The 15,143-nt window shown below is 51.2% G+C and overlaps 1 long non-coding RNA gene across 1 annotated transcript in view; it reads left to right on the forward strand.

Annotated features, from left to right (window-relative positions):
* LOC118023489 overlaps positions 1-15,143 on the forward strand; it is a 149,173-nt gene that overhangs the window by 85,566 nt on the left and 48,464 nt on the right. Inside the window, exon 4 of the long non-coding RNA XR_004682827.1 lies at positions 2,991-3,171. This is a non-coding gene — a long non-coding RNA (uncharacterized LOC118023489). The remainder of the gene's footprint in view (positions 1-2,990; positions 3,172-15,143) is intronic.

Raw genomic sequence — 15,143 nt, forward strand, 5'->3', positions numbered from 1 at the left:
AAACAGGGCCAGGAAAGGGGGTATTTTAACTTGCTATTGTTTTCAGTTTAGAAAATCAGTCATTTTCTTTGGGCCAGGCACTCTGCTGGGTTCTTACAAAAATTATCTAATTTCAACTTCACCAATACCCTCTAAAGTTGAACCTCCTTACCTGAGGCTCAGAGTCATTGTGAAACCTGTCAACAGTTAGTAAGTGGCTCAATTAGGATTCAAATCCAGATCCACATGCCCTCAGAATTGGGGCTCTCAGCAATCATTCCATGCATCTATCCATGCATCCATCTGTCCATCCATCCATCCATCCATCCATCCATCCATCCATCCCTCCATCCTTCCATCCCTCCATCCCTCCATCCAACCTTCCATCCATCCATCTACATGTCCGTCCATCCATCCCTCCACCATCCACACATCCATCCACCATGCATCCATCCATCCATCCACCCACCCACCCACACACCCATCCATCCACCCACACATCCATCCATCTATCCACCCACCCACCCACACATCCATCCATCCACCCACACATCCATCCATCCATCCATCCATCCACCCACACATCCATCCATCCATCCATCCATCCATTCATCCATCCATCCATCCATCCATCCATCCATCCATCCATCCACCCACACATCCATCCATCCATCCATCCATCCATCCATCCATCCATCCATCCATCCATCCACACATCCATCCATCCACACATCCATCCATCCATCCATCCATCCATCCATCCATCCATCCATCCATCCAATACTTATGAGGGTCTTTTTTGAGCCAAAATATGCTACATCTTTTTGTTTGAAGATGTGATTAAGGGTAGAAAGTTTGTATGATGGGATCACATGTAGAATGCACAGGGGTTGGTCCCTATTCAAATATTCACAGGGATAAAGGACAAAAACTCTATTTTTCAAACCTCAGACATGGAATCCCCAAGCTGGAGCTATTGTGCCTTTGTGATATCCATTTCCTAATGTAGGGAAGATCCTAGGATTTAAAAGAGTTGGGAAATGGAAGTCCAAACCAGGGGGCAAGAAGAGGGCTTTTTCTGATCAGCAAGAAGCCTGGGGGGTGGGGGAAGGTCAGCACGAAAGTCTGAAAGAAGTTTGGGGAGGAAGGGGGACAACAGGAGCCTTTGGGGGTTGGGGAGGACAGTGAAGACCAGTTCAGGAGATGGGAAAGAATAGGACTGGGAGGGGGACAGAGAGGCAGGGCGTCGGGGGACCCAGGGTTCCACCAGTAGACCCTAGAGCAGAAGAACTGTGCTCCCCACTGCTGCCCAGAGGCCTGGGACTTGGGCTTCGGCCCAGAGCTAACCCATGCTGGAGCTCGCTGAGCCACCCGTCTGCAATGCCTTGCAGGTCAGGAGTGCCCTTGTGGCCGCCAGGCTCGCAGGGAGCTCTCGAGAAGGACTGGTGCTCAAACACAACTTCCAAGCGACTCTGACTGGGTCTATCTAGAGAGAGGGCAGGTGTCTCCTTCCTTCCTTTCTTTTTTTAATAAATATCTCCAGGAAATTCTAAGATACAGCCAGGTGGAGAAACAGTGTCCTAAATGCCTCTGAAATACAACCCTTTTTAAATACTATTACCTGTTCGCCCATTTTGCAGTCCTGGGGTTGCAGATTTCCTAGAACGGCGGTGGGGGCAGGGGTGGTGGTGGCTGGGCTTCAGGAAGCGAGATGCTCATCCAGACCCAGCTGCGCACTTGGGTGTGAACTTGGCTGAGTCACTGCCCTCCCTGGGCTCGCGGTGCATTCTCAGGAGGATTTGTCTGAATCGCTCACGCCTGCCCCACTGTGGCTGCCCCAGTGGGTGCTCGTGGAATGAATGAATGAGTGAACAAATGTGAGGCCTGTTTTAAATAACCAAACTTAATCTTGAAAAGGCAACATCCCTACCTGCTTTACCCTTTATGGCTGTGAGACTGTTAAATCCAGACTCCCTAGAAGGTCTCTAAGTCCGCTCCTCCCATTTCATGGGGTGATAGGGTTAGAGGGTGAGAATATGCTGCTGCCGTATTTTCCAAACTTTATTTCATTTTCGAAAACCTCAGAGTTTACAACCCTAAAGCCACCCTTTAAACCACGAGGTTGGAACATCACCAACGTGCCTGTTTAAACTCCTCTTTAACTTGCCGGTTAGACCAGCAAAAAACCAGCAGGCATCTCGAAAAGGTCAACCTTCCCAGGCCAACCCACCCTTTTGCCGTTTGCAATTTTGCAAGAAGGGACCTGGGGCCTGACCAAGTCACACACTGTCTGATTTGAGCTTTTCCCCACTAATTAAATTCAAACCATTAATCAGATGAGAGACTGTTTTCTTTTTGCCTTTGACCTCAAGTTGCTTTGCTCTTCGCATCTGTCACCCTGGAAATTTTACCCTTCTGGGAGAGGGCTCACTTGAGCTTTTGAAGTTGGCAGAGAAAAGATAAGGCGAAGGGGGCGAACAAGATTTGCTTTATGCAAAGTGACCACGAGGCCCGCCTGCAAGCCAGCCGACACGGACCCGTTAGCCTGCATCCAGAGATGGGATATTCCTGTTCTAGTTGCATTTGTTTGCTTAACCATACAATTTTCATAGACTGTGCCCGGGGATGGGTGTAATTTGTCTTTTAAAAGTATGTTACTCTGCAGTTCACACCCCTAACTTCCTCACCCTGATTGGTTTATGGGCAGTTACTGTCTGGGAAAAAAAAAAAAAAATCCTGGACAGAGTTCAGTAGTGTTCCTTACCCACTTTAAGGTCACGTTTGGCAAGGTGAGCTGGAAATGACGGCTGAAAAATAGACACCGGCCACTTGTAGCATGCCCTTTATCGTGCTGAAAGGTGTCCCTGGCCTTAAGTAGAGGTGACCCAAAAGAAAAAAAATCTAGAACCACAGTCAGCCTGTGGGACTTGAACCCAGGGACTGGGGAGGGTTCAGGGCACCACCCCCTGCCTGACATTGCTGTGTAATGATCTACGGTGTCTGGTTTCCAGAACGTCATGGTTATCAACCGCTGGGGCTTACTCGGATTAACATCTGAACACCGAGGCCGGTCCCGTTCCTTGGGTTGGCTTCGTTCGCTCACGTGAACCGTACCCCACGCGCTGACGTGTCCAGAAATGGCTGGAGCCCAGTGGTGAACGTTCCCATCCCGGAGCCACAGCGACTACCCTGGTGAGTGCTGTCTCTTACTGCATGGCATGCAGGCTCTGCCATAGTCCTGCACCTCCTAAATCCATGTGGGCTTCAGTTTCGAGCCTCTCCAGAGGGAGGTTCCGTTAGCTTATTAACCAGGCAGCCGACAGTTCTCTCCTAACGAGAGCTTCACGCGGTGAGAACCCTGGTCATTTTGAAAGCGGAGCCCCTGTCACAAATGTCCCCCGAACCACATGCCGTCGGAGGTGCTGAAATATGGTCCCTGACCTTAAGGGGTCATCTCTAATTGACTTTGGTTTGGTCCCAAGTATCAAATGAGCAGACACAAAATGAGACATTCTGAGGAAGACATGCTGGTAGGCTGAGGATTTCGTGGAAGTGCCTGAGCTTAAAGAGCCAGTGATCTCTGCAGGAGCTTCATAAATGCGCAGGCGCTGGGACCCCTCCCCAGAGGCTCCGGACCTCAGTCCGAGCATCACAACTGTAACAGCTCTGCCAGGCCAGCCTGAGGCGGAGCCTGTGTTGGGAAGAGTGCTTTAGGTCGAAGCCATCGACCTCCTAAAGTTAGTGAGACCACATTGTCTCGACCATGGCGGGCCATGAGTAAACTCGTGAGGGGATGAAGAAAGACTCGGTGGGGAGAAAGGCCAGCACTGGGAATGCCCAGGTCTCCGGTGGGCAGGCCAGCTAGTCGTCAGGTCTGACCCCCATGCACGCTCGTGAACATACTTCTCACAAATCACAAAGACAGCCTCCCTTGTGACCCCATACTCCACCTGCACTTAGAGAGGGTCAAGAAGGGCCTCCTGGCATGAGACACTGAGCAGGCAAAGGTTCAGGGGTGGGATGCTGTCTGGCCTAGCAGGAAGGCACTGGGCAGACCGCACATCTGTATCTTGCCTGGTGCCAAAGGCCACCGTTTCATGGGCGAAGGGAGGCTGTGGTCAATGCATAGAGAGAGATCACTGTCATTCCCTGTGACTAGTGCAGGCGCCTTCAACCGCAACAGGCTTATTTTGTTGGCCCAAAATAATGGGACTGCTTTAAAAATGGGACATTTCACATATAAATGCAGCTATCCTGTCGCTCTGGATAAACTCAGCAGATTTGGCCATACAGGGCCAGTGTTCCCATCTGGGAATGAAGCTCTGGAGCCCAGCCATGACTGTCACTTTGGACAAGGTCTGGGCTGACAGTTTGCCACAGTCCCCACCACCCCTTATTGTCTGCCCCCAATCCACTTCATGAGTCCACAGCATCTGCCTGCTTCCTGGAGGCAGTGGTTTGCAGTGCTTCAGATAGTTGGGGAAAATGTGTCCCCGGTGACATGGTCACAAATAATGTTGAGTAAAGTCATCCACAGTTGAAATTCCTTGCAGAGAGACTGGATCAGGTCACTGATGGGGGAAGCCGATAGCCAGTCACAGGTTAACGAGCCTTTTGCTCTGGGGAGGATATATAAATATACCCCAGAGGAGATCTGAACTTTCCCCCACCTATCTGATCCGTCTCTAATTGTTACCAATTGGTATTCCCTTACGCCCATGCTTTCTTTGTAACAGAGACGTTGTTCTCATTCTGCGGCTCAGAGTGACCCTGTGTTCCAGCTGCCCATCCACAGAGGTCACTGATTTCCTGGGACAAGAATTTTTAGGGTTTTGGTGTTTAAAACGTGCTATTTTCTTTCTTCCCTAAACTGGCTCCATTCATCTTAAATCACCAAGTGCACTGACATCCTTGAAATCTACTCTTGCTGGATTCGTATAACTAAGCAAAGTTACAAGAATGTCACCAGTCATGAGACACGCTGTTTTATTTTGTTTGTGCGTTTCTAAAAGATGACACATTAGCAGATGTTTGTGGCTACTGGGTTCTGTCCTTGTTGGCCTTTCAACCTGCATGGCAGATCGTTGTCTGTAGAATTGTGAGTTGGTGATTGCTTTAAATCCCATGCCATGCCCTCCGACCTCTGACGCGGTGAGCGTGTCGTGGGTAAGGATGAGTTCACCACCACCACCACCCCCCACCCCAGACTGTCCTGGAGTCTGAGCTGGTTGAGCAAGCATGACTGCTCCCAGAGATCATGGCCCCGAGCTGGAGCAGGTGCTGGATGGTGAAGTCCTTAGTGATCACCTGGCCCTGATCTGCTCGGGCTAAGCTCAAGCACTTCAACAATGAACAACAGTGGACAATGGTAGAGAGCGAGTCACCTTCCTCCTAGAGCTCCCTCCCTACCCACCGCCCGGTCCCTCTCAGTCGGCGGGGACACAGGGGATGTGGATGAGCAGATACCAGGTGCTGGGGAAGGGGTGGGGTAGCTGCTGGAGGGCACAGGCTCCTCTTGGGGCATGAAAATGGGACAGGGCCGAGGTGGTGTCTGCACACTTTCTGAATGGGTTTGGTGCCACCGAATGGTGCAGCTTTGAGGGTCAAAAAGGTAAATTTTATGACATGTGTACGTTACCACAATAACGAAAAAGGCAATGGGAAGGAAAAGGAGACTATTCAATGAGAAGTTTTTAAAATGAGAGGATCATATGGTTCTGGTCCTTTCCTTTATTAATGTGGAAAAAAGATTGATTTGCGATTGAACCAGCCTTGCAGCCCAGGAATAAATCCCACTTGGTCGTAGTGAATAATCCTTTTAATGGACCATTGGATCCTATTGGCTGGTATCTTGGTGAGTGTTGGCATCCATGTTCATCAGGGATATTGGTGTGTAATTCTCCTTTTTGATGGGGTCTTTGTCTGGTTTTTGGATCAAGGTAATGCTGGCTCCATAGAATGAGTTTAGAAGTTTTCCTTCCATTTCTATTTTTTGAAATAGCTTCAGAAGAATAGGTATTAATTCTTTAAATGTTTGGTAGAATTCCCCTGGGAAGCCATCTGGCCCTGGACTCTTGTTTTTTGGGGGAGATTTTTTATTACAGATTCAACTTCTTTGCTGGTGATGGGTCTGTCTGTTCAGAATTTCTGTTTCAGTTTTGGTAGTTTATATGTTTCTAGGAATGCATCCATATCTTCCAGATGGCATAATTTGTTGGCATATGAATCACTGAATTCTACCCCTGAAACTAATAATACACTATATGTTAATTAATTAATTTTAGAAAAAGTTAAAGAATTGAAATGAAAAATGACCACGACTACCCCAGAGAGACACGAGAAAGCCTTGTGTTCGTGGAATAAGATCATGGTCTTTCACCCTCCTCATGGGGGACAGTTATATGTGCTTGCGTGTTACGGTCACACGCACGCTCTCACGCCTACGCACACCGACACGCCGTGCATACACACACTCACTCCCACACTCCCTCTCTCACACATGGAGGCGTGCTCACACCCACTCACACCCTGGTGCCCTTCCAGCACATGTCTTGTAACCATGGCCGTGCCAGGTTGTCACTGCGCCACAGACATCCTCGTGTGACCTGGGCCCATCGGTTTCCTCACCTGCAGATGGAGACCACGGTCCCCCTAAGGATTCACAGACAAGTGATCCAGGGTATTGGTTTGTGAGCAACACAAACTGGGTGTCTTAAAACCATAGACACTTACAGTCTTGCTGTTCTCAAGTCTGCAATCAAGGTGTTGGCAGGGCCGTGCTCCCGCTGAACCCTGTAGGGCCATCCTTCCTTGCTCTTTGTGTCTCTGTCCTCCCCAGTGGTCCCCCTCTAAGGACCCCAGTCATCTTCGATCAGGGGTCCGCCCTACGCCAGTGTGATCTCATCCTAACTAATGACATCTGTAATGACTCTATTTCCAAGTAAGCTTGCATTCTGAGGGACCCAGTCAGCCCCCAGTGCCCCAAGTCCCTCCCCGCCCCAGCGCCTCTGAGAACCTCTTGATTCCTTCTGGAAACCCACAACTGTTTCTCCTGAGCCTCTGTGACTCTGAAGGGACCTCTCCAAAGCCCTGGCTTTCACGGTTTAAAGGAAGCGAACACTGCAGCCATGGTTTTAATTAAGGGTTGATGGGCCATGTCATGACATCATCAACAAAATGAGCATAAGACAAAGAAATCATTTGATAGGAGGCGTGGGAGGGCAGCCCAGGCTTTGCCATGAACCTGCATTATGTAGCAATAAAAGGCACTGGTGAACTTCGGGCTGTCCCTTGTTTGCTAAGAAGTTCCACCCGTGTTCATGGACTCTCCACAGCCCCACCAGCCCGAAGGCTGCCCGTGAGTGTGGACTTTGCTGTGCCGCTTAGCTGGGTGACCTGGGCAGGTTAATTCCAAACCTCCGGGTCTGAGTCATGTTATCTTCTGAAAGTCACGCACCGGGGACGCAGTGCTCTTGCAGTGGGGGCCGTGGTGTGACAGTGTCTTCCTGGAGCCGTGTGTCCCTGTGTGGCCTGCCTCTGCAAAACTGGCCCAAGACTGCAGGCAGCCAGATGGGGGCTCCAGGGTTTAGAGTTAAGCTCAGCTTAAATACGGGCTCAGGGGGTCCTTGGCTGAGTTTGTCCATGGCTGTCATTTCCCGAAAGTGCACAAAGGAACCAAAGTCTCCACACAAACCAGTGACGAATGAGAGAAGCAGGTCACAAACTACAGATACGCTGAGATTGTGCTTTCGTGGAGTTCAGAAGCAGGGAGGACCTCTTTATGGGTTCACAGCCACGCCCACAGGTACCAAGTGCAGAGAAGAGCGGGCCGTGGTCAGCTCCTAGGCAAGGAGGACACCGCGTGGGGGGCGGGTGGTGCGCACTAGGGCTGGGGGCTTAGGGCGCCGCCGTGTTTGATGATCGGCCTGGACCCGTCCTAAGAACATCTGTACTTTTGCTTCTTGAGGGAATTGGCTACGAAGTCGAGCTCCACAGCTTTCCAGCAGAGCGGGCCTCTTGGCTTTCCTGAATCTGTTCTCATCTGTGAATGGGAATAATGGGCCCACCAGAAAAGGGTGGTGAAAACCCCACATGTAGGCAGATGTCTGGAGGGTGCTCCTGATAATCACAACAATGCTCCGGAAGACACAGACTTTCTCTTACACCTGCACTGATTCCTGGCCGTGTGGCAGGTGTCAGATGCCTTCAGGACAGAGAGAAAAAGACACAGAGACAGACAGACAGAGACAGAGACGGAGGGAGACAGAGATGGAGGGAGAGAGGGAGAGAGCGTCCCGCCCACCCATGGATGACACCACTGGGGACCGTGCTGGTGGAGTTCCAGCTCCTGAGGGCGCTTCCTGTCCACCCGCCCCACGAACCCCAGACTTGCTAGGCCTGTCCTCACAATTATGTGAGCCAATTCCCAATTCCTTGCAATAAATCCCCTTAAAAATCCATATATTTACACTGGTTCCCTGCTTATTAATTAGATCATCTTGGGCCCATCGTTCTTTCTCTTGGACTGGAAATAATCACTCACAGAGAATTAAAGAAGAAGAAATAGTATGCCGTTCTCAGCCCGTGGCCCTTTCCAGTAACAAGCTCTCCATAAATGTTAGGCATTATCTTCGTTATCTTTGCTCAGCGTAATACTGGTGAAGAATGTGGGGATTCCCACAGGAGCTCCAGACGGAGGGTGGCACTCCCACACACACACACACGCAGGGGAGGGATGAGTGTGCTCCCGGGTGACCATAGCCAGGGACAGAGAACAGGTCCCAGGGAGGCTGGTGCTTCCTCCTGGGTCTCTTGGGAGGCTCACCCATTTGGGAGGTGAACCCAAATGCTATGCAGCAAAAACCACATGGAGGGGCTGCATGCGGGCCCCAGGGCATTGACCTGCTGGTGTCCACAGGACACTGTGTGTGTGACATCTTGGACGCCCATTCAACACCCAAGGACATTTGACAGCACCCAGAGGAGAGCCCCGAGGCAGAACCACCCAGCTAAGCCCTTCCTGAATTCCTGACCCAGGAGACCTGGTGCCCACTGCACATGCCATCCCCACAGATGGAGCGGATGCTGGCCAGGGTGCAGGGTTGACGTCCTGGCCCCATGGCTCCCTGATGGAAGACCCGAGGCACATTATTTTACCGTTTACAGTTTCCTAATCTCTAAAATGGGATCACGACTGTGGCCGCGTCCACAGGGGCTGCCCTGAGGAGGGAATACAGACATGCAGACTGAGCCCTGACCCGCTGGGAGCCTCTAGCAGTCTGTGGACCCAGGACAGACACGGGGGCCGGTGATGTGGCAGGAAAGTCTGAAGCTGCCTTCTTGGCTTTTCACACAAGGGAGGGCACCCGGCCAGCCTGGTCAGGGATAGGCAGAGCGGTGACTCAGAGCGTCCTTTTCCTCAGCCTGGCTTGGAAAGGGAAAGAGTGATGCCATCGTCATCCTGGGGAATCTGCTGCTTCTAGACCCGGCTTCATCAGTTCTGTCCGGGGGTGGGGAAGGTGACCAGCATGAAAGGAAGGAGGATTCGGCTGGGGGAAGAGGGGTTGGCGAGGAGGCAGAGCCATGGCTGACGTGCCCGCTTCCCCAGGTCTTCAGGGACAGAGAACCCAGGCAGAAAACACAGCTGTCCCGACATCCCATGCGAACCCACTCCCTGGACTGGCTCGCGAGGTCTTGCTGCCAGATAAGTCCCCTCCTCCCCTCAAAGTCTTTCCTCACCTGGCAAGCGAGGACATTGATGAGCCCCTTTAGCCCAAGCCTGCTGCTCCTGAGACATCCGTGGGGACGGAGAACCCAGCAGATGCCCAGGCCAGGCCCCCGACCCACGCTACGCAGATAACACCCAGGAGGCCTGGGGCCCGAATGCATCACCTCGCGAGCCTCCACGGTACTAGCTGGCAGCCTGGTGTTAGAAACCTCGAAATACCTTCCTCCTGCCTGAAGTTCACTCTTATTTTGGGCATTGAAGTCTTGAAGCCTCTGACTAGAAATCAGTAGCCCCGAGGTGGAGTCCCGGCCACCATCTCTCAGACGCAATCCAGACGGATGGCTAATATTTGCAGTGTCCATGGCACGCCCGGCTCCCTCTTGCGTGCTTTACGGACACCAGCTCATTTCATCCTTAGAAACAGCTAGGGGATGAGTACTGCGAGATCCCCCATGCAACAGCTGGGGAAACCGAGGTACAGGGCAGTCAGGGAGTCTGGTCATGGACGCAGCTGGGCTCGGAGCCCACGCCTCTGATGGCAGAATGTCGGCCGTGAACAATGATGCTGTCACCCTGGTTTGGCCTCGCAGGTCCAGTGTGGTAGTCCCAAGCCACATGTGGCCATTTAGACCTAAATAAATTACAATCAAGCCAATTAAATTTCAGTTCCTAGGTGCACTAGCTAGCTTAGGACCAGCAGCCAGGGGCGGCTTCCCTGAGCTGGTGACATGCGAGCGATGACAGCATGGTGAGAACTGCCACTCCCGTGAATCACACTGGAAGGGCGAGTGGGCGACCCAGCCAGCGTTTTTGGGAACCCCCAGCTGGAAAGGAGCTGCGGGTGGAGGAACAGCGAAAAGGCCCCAGGGCCTGGCGGGGGTGGGCAGTTAGCATCAGGCTGTGCAGGTGGAGGGGACCGGACCTCAGACAGAGGGCAGGGGGGCCGCAGGGAGGAAATGCGCATTTATTCCAAGTGCAAAGGCTTGATGTGTTCATACCGCTAGCAGCGGGTTACACGGGAGACGGCGCTCACGCCTCCTCGTTTCCCCAGTCCAAGTGGGGCCACAGGTAAGTGCTCTCGACAAACACAGAATCAAAAATGCTGCAGCCTTGTCTATCCGCTTCTCCTCTGGGACGTGGGGCGGTACCATGGGGTCTGAGTCCTTCATCGGTCTTGGTGCTGGGAGCTGGGCTTGGGTTCCAGAGCAGAGTGTGAAAGGGGCGTGGGCAGAGGTGTGGGTTTAAGACGAGCAGGAGTGGCTCCGGAACATGGTTAATGCAGACAGTCAGGGTGCCAGAGACAGTCTGCACATCTGAGCATGTTTGCTTTTATCTGTATGGGCTCACCTTGCCAAGACCGACAACTGCATTTGTCTCCTCGAAGGGAAACTGGGGGACTGGGGAGGTGGGGGGGTGACTCGTCACTGAAAACCCTCCTGTGCCTTGTACACTTTGTTCTGAGCGCGTTCAAAACACAGATAAATGGAAACCAAGCAGTTTTAGGTAGAGGCTGGTGAGCATCTTGCAGGAGGTCCCCTTTCATGAGAATATGGCCAGGAGAATATGGCCTTTCAGGAGGATGCACCATTTCGTAGTGAGATGACATGATCTTAGAGACTCCTGGATCTAAAAAAGAATGTTAACGATCTGGCCCAACCCCCACAGCACAGACGAACACATGCAGATCCGAGAAGTTAGGAGGCACCCGCGGCCACACAGCTGGCTCAGGGCATGCGTGGGATTGACATCCAGCCTCCTGCTCCCGGAGATGCTCTGTTGGGCCAGATTCTCTCCCTCGAATTCCCCATGTCTACGTTTTTATAACCCTGTGGCGCAAAAGAAAGAATTGCCTATATGATGGCTTCTATGTTTTCCAAAAGAAAATTGGAGCTATCATAATCCAACTGGGGTTTATGGGCGGGTTTGACGCACAGGAAGCCTGAGGACTCCGGGTTCTGATGGGTGAGGCGGTGTTGTCTGGGGTCTGAGGATGGTTTATGGCAAGACTGGGGGCGAGGAGACTTCCCAGCAAATCCCAAACATAGCCAAATATGGAGGATTTCATGAAAATCATGGACTTGGATCTGATGTGTGTATGATTCAACGTATGTGTGTATAATGAATGCAATGAATACAAAATGCTTTCATAATTTATTCTTATTGAACCTTGCATCAAGACCCATCCTAGGCACCTCACAAACATGTGTAACAGGAACACTATGCCATAATCACTTCAAGTGTGAAATCTTGGAGTCATGGATGTAAGTCCCTGTTCTGCCGTTCTTACCAGTTGTGTGCCCGAGGTCAAGTTACCTGACTCTGGGTGTCAGCCTATTTATCTGCACAGTGGGTTTATCACCAACTCTCATAGGCTTGCAAGAAAGGAGGCTCTGTCTTAGTTTGAACCATATGCAACTACTGACTTTTGACCTGTTTGTACTTGCAAAACAGACAGTTTCATATGGTTCAAATAGAGAGAGAGTTTAGCCCAATGCCAGCCCTTGGAAAGCACTCAATAAATAATAACTATTTTTTTCAACCTCTTTAGCCAGAGAGTTTAAACTTCAAGAAACCTTCTCACCCAAAAGATTCTATGTTTCTCCATTCATCATCCTAAGTTCTTTGGTTCCTTTGCCCAAAATTACTCTTGAGCAGGACTCCCTCAAACAACTAAAAGGCTTTCAGCCCAAAGAGAGAAAATCTTGATGATGATCCTTTGTCTCCGTAAACTCTTATTTCCAGGAGCTTCAGCATCACTGCAATACGGTTACCCAACAAGGCATTTTGGGGTCAGTTTAAGGAATGAGTCCGGAAGCAGAGAGCTCCCAAGGCAGGCTCCTGGCGATGCGCATTCCTCAGCCATATGTCATCCTTGCAAGGTGGGGGGCCCCATCACAGCCCCTGACAAATGCACGGCTCCTGAGCCAGCGAACCACCGGAGGTGAGGTTCACATGGGCTGACTGTATCAGAAGATACCCTCACGCGGAGAGACGCCGTTTCTAGTCCCTTTCCTGTCAAAACACGATAGCAACCAACATGGAAATGCCATTCTGCCTCCAGGGCCCGGCCCCTCGGATGTCAACGCCTTTCTCCAGGAGGGAGGACAGATGTGTGTGCAGATTGCTAACCCCTCCCTGCATGGAGAGATGGCCCTCACACCTGAGTCCCACTGTTCACTTCATGGACAGGATGGCCACAAGCACTGCCAGGTGGGGCTTTGGAGGGAACCGAAGGGGTGGCCAAAGGAGCCCAGTTACCGCTGGCCAGAAAAGAAACCGGAAGCCTTCCGTCCCCGCAGAGAACACACGGTCTGCCATGCCGAAAATGCACAGCTCCGTTACCAACACCAGCTACGTTTTCACATGTTTAGAGTGACAGTGTGGGTACAAATCATCATGGCTGAATTATTTACAGATCCATGCAATGCGTCGACTGTGTTGAGGATGGTGTGAAGGTTTAGTGGGTGGATTCCCTGGGGCCTCGTATTTGAGAGTCCGACACAGAAACCACCCTGGGCAGCCGTGTTGCTCTCACTGGGGGAGTGACCTGGTCAATGCGCATCAGTCACACAGGTGGGAATATCTGCACACTCAGCCACCACCGCCCCCCCGCCCACCCCACCCCCCGGCCCCAGGGTTACAGGTCCTCCGCCACAGGGCACACCCACAGATACTTTATCAATAAGCATCCTCAGGAAAAAAAGTTACCCAGAAAACAGATACTTGATCACATCACAAAGATAGAGCCTCAAACATACACTCAACATGTTGTGGACAAAACATGCTACTTTTACGTTTGGGAATCAGGCTATCCTCTACAGCATTCCCCACTTGTACGTGATCACTGTAACTGTAGAGAAGGGTGGAAAGAGTCCTGGGTCAAAGCTCCTTGGAGTACGGATTCGAAGACTGGACAGGGAAAAAGAATAAGAGCCCGGAGTATCTTGTGGTGGCAGAAAGCAAGAAAGTATTTTTGAAAAAAAGGATGGGCCATGTCAGAAGGGCACAAGAATTAATCCAGAAGATTTTGCAATGGCCAACCTGGGACAATCTGAACAACAAAATAAATAATGGGAGTGTTAGGTTATTACCCAAATAATAAATATCCATGAGCCCATACTGATATAAACAGATGTCTGGATAAATAAATACATGGGGAAGAGATAAATCTTCCTTGCAGAAGATTTCCATATACTAAATGTACAAGGAGTGAGGGCAAAGAGGAGTCACCGTTAATGAGAGTCACTGTGGCAAGACCCAGCAACAAATGCGAAAATTAGCGGCGGAGCTCTGACGAAGCAGAATGGTGGCAGAGCCTCGGGATTTCTCCCCTAAAAGATCTCCTGGGGGCACCTGGGTGGCTCAGATGGTTAAGCGTCTGCCTTCGGCTCAGGTCATGATCCCAGGGTCCTGGGATCGAGTCCCACATCGGGCTCCCTGCTCCTTGGGAGCCTGCTTCTCCCTCTGCCTCTCTCTCTCTGTCTCTCATGAATAAATAAATAAAATCTTTAAAAAAAAAAAAAGATCTCCTGGTTATGGTGAGGTGGTGACATACGCCCACACGTTCTTGTAGCCTGAGCCCTGAGGGGGGCGGTGAAGTGGGCTGGGCGTAGCTGGCAGACCCCACCCTAAGTGACCCGGGCCACCATGGTCCGAGACAGCACTCACCCCCTGGTAGGATGAGACGAGAAGAACACATCACTTCTGTCATGTTCTTCCCCAAATCCATAACCTCCTCTGACCATGAGCAAACACTAGACAAACCCAATTTGAGGGACATTCTGCAAAACACCCGACCAGGACTCTTCAGAGGATCATAGTCATGAAGAAGAAGGAAAGTCCAAGAAACTGTCCCAGAAGGGGAGCCTAAGGTGACATGGTGCTGAATGTGATGTGGTGCCCTGGCAGGGGTCCTGGCGCCGAAGGAGGGCCTGGCAGGAAACTAGGAAAGGCACGCGGAGTCCGTCTCTTGGGCCCTGGTTCTGCAGCTGGTGGTTTCTCACACCTGATGGATGTCCTTGGGTAGGGGATGGGGTCATCACTAGTGGGCGAGGTGTATTCGTAAACGCTCTGTACTCACCTTGCAACTCTTTGAAAATCTAAAATTATTTCAGAGTAGAAGGTTTTAAAAATGCTCCTGGCTCCTTGGTTTTCTTCCCCTCCTGGTGACTCGCTGTGCCTAGATGGGGTCTGTTACTTTAACAGAAGAGGGGAAAGATGAAGCAGACCCCTCGTTTGCTGCTGCTGAGGGTGTCACTGGGACAAGCATGTTGGGAAACAGCTCGGAAAACAGATCTGCTAAATACACAGCTTCCCCGTGATGCACTAATCCTACCTCTGCCTACGTACCCAACAAAACGGCTTGTGCACGTGGGCATGTGTGTAAGTGCGTGCATGTGCGTGCATCTGTGCGTGCCTACGCAAAGTCGTATACAAA

The sequence above is a fragment of the Mirounga leonina genome, unplaced genomic scaffold (assembly GCF_011800145.1).
Source record: "Mirounga leonina isolate KUSES-001 unplaced genomic scaffold, KU_Mleo_1.0 Mir_180, whole genome shotgun sequence".
Taxonomy (NCBI): domain Eukaryota; kingdom Metazoa; phylum Chordata; class Mammalia; order Carnivora; family Phocidae; genus Mirounga; species Mirounga leonina.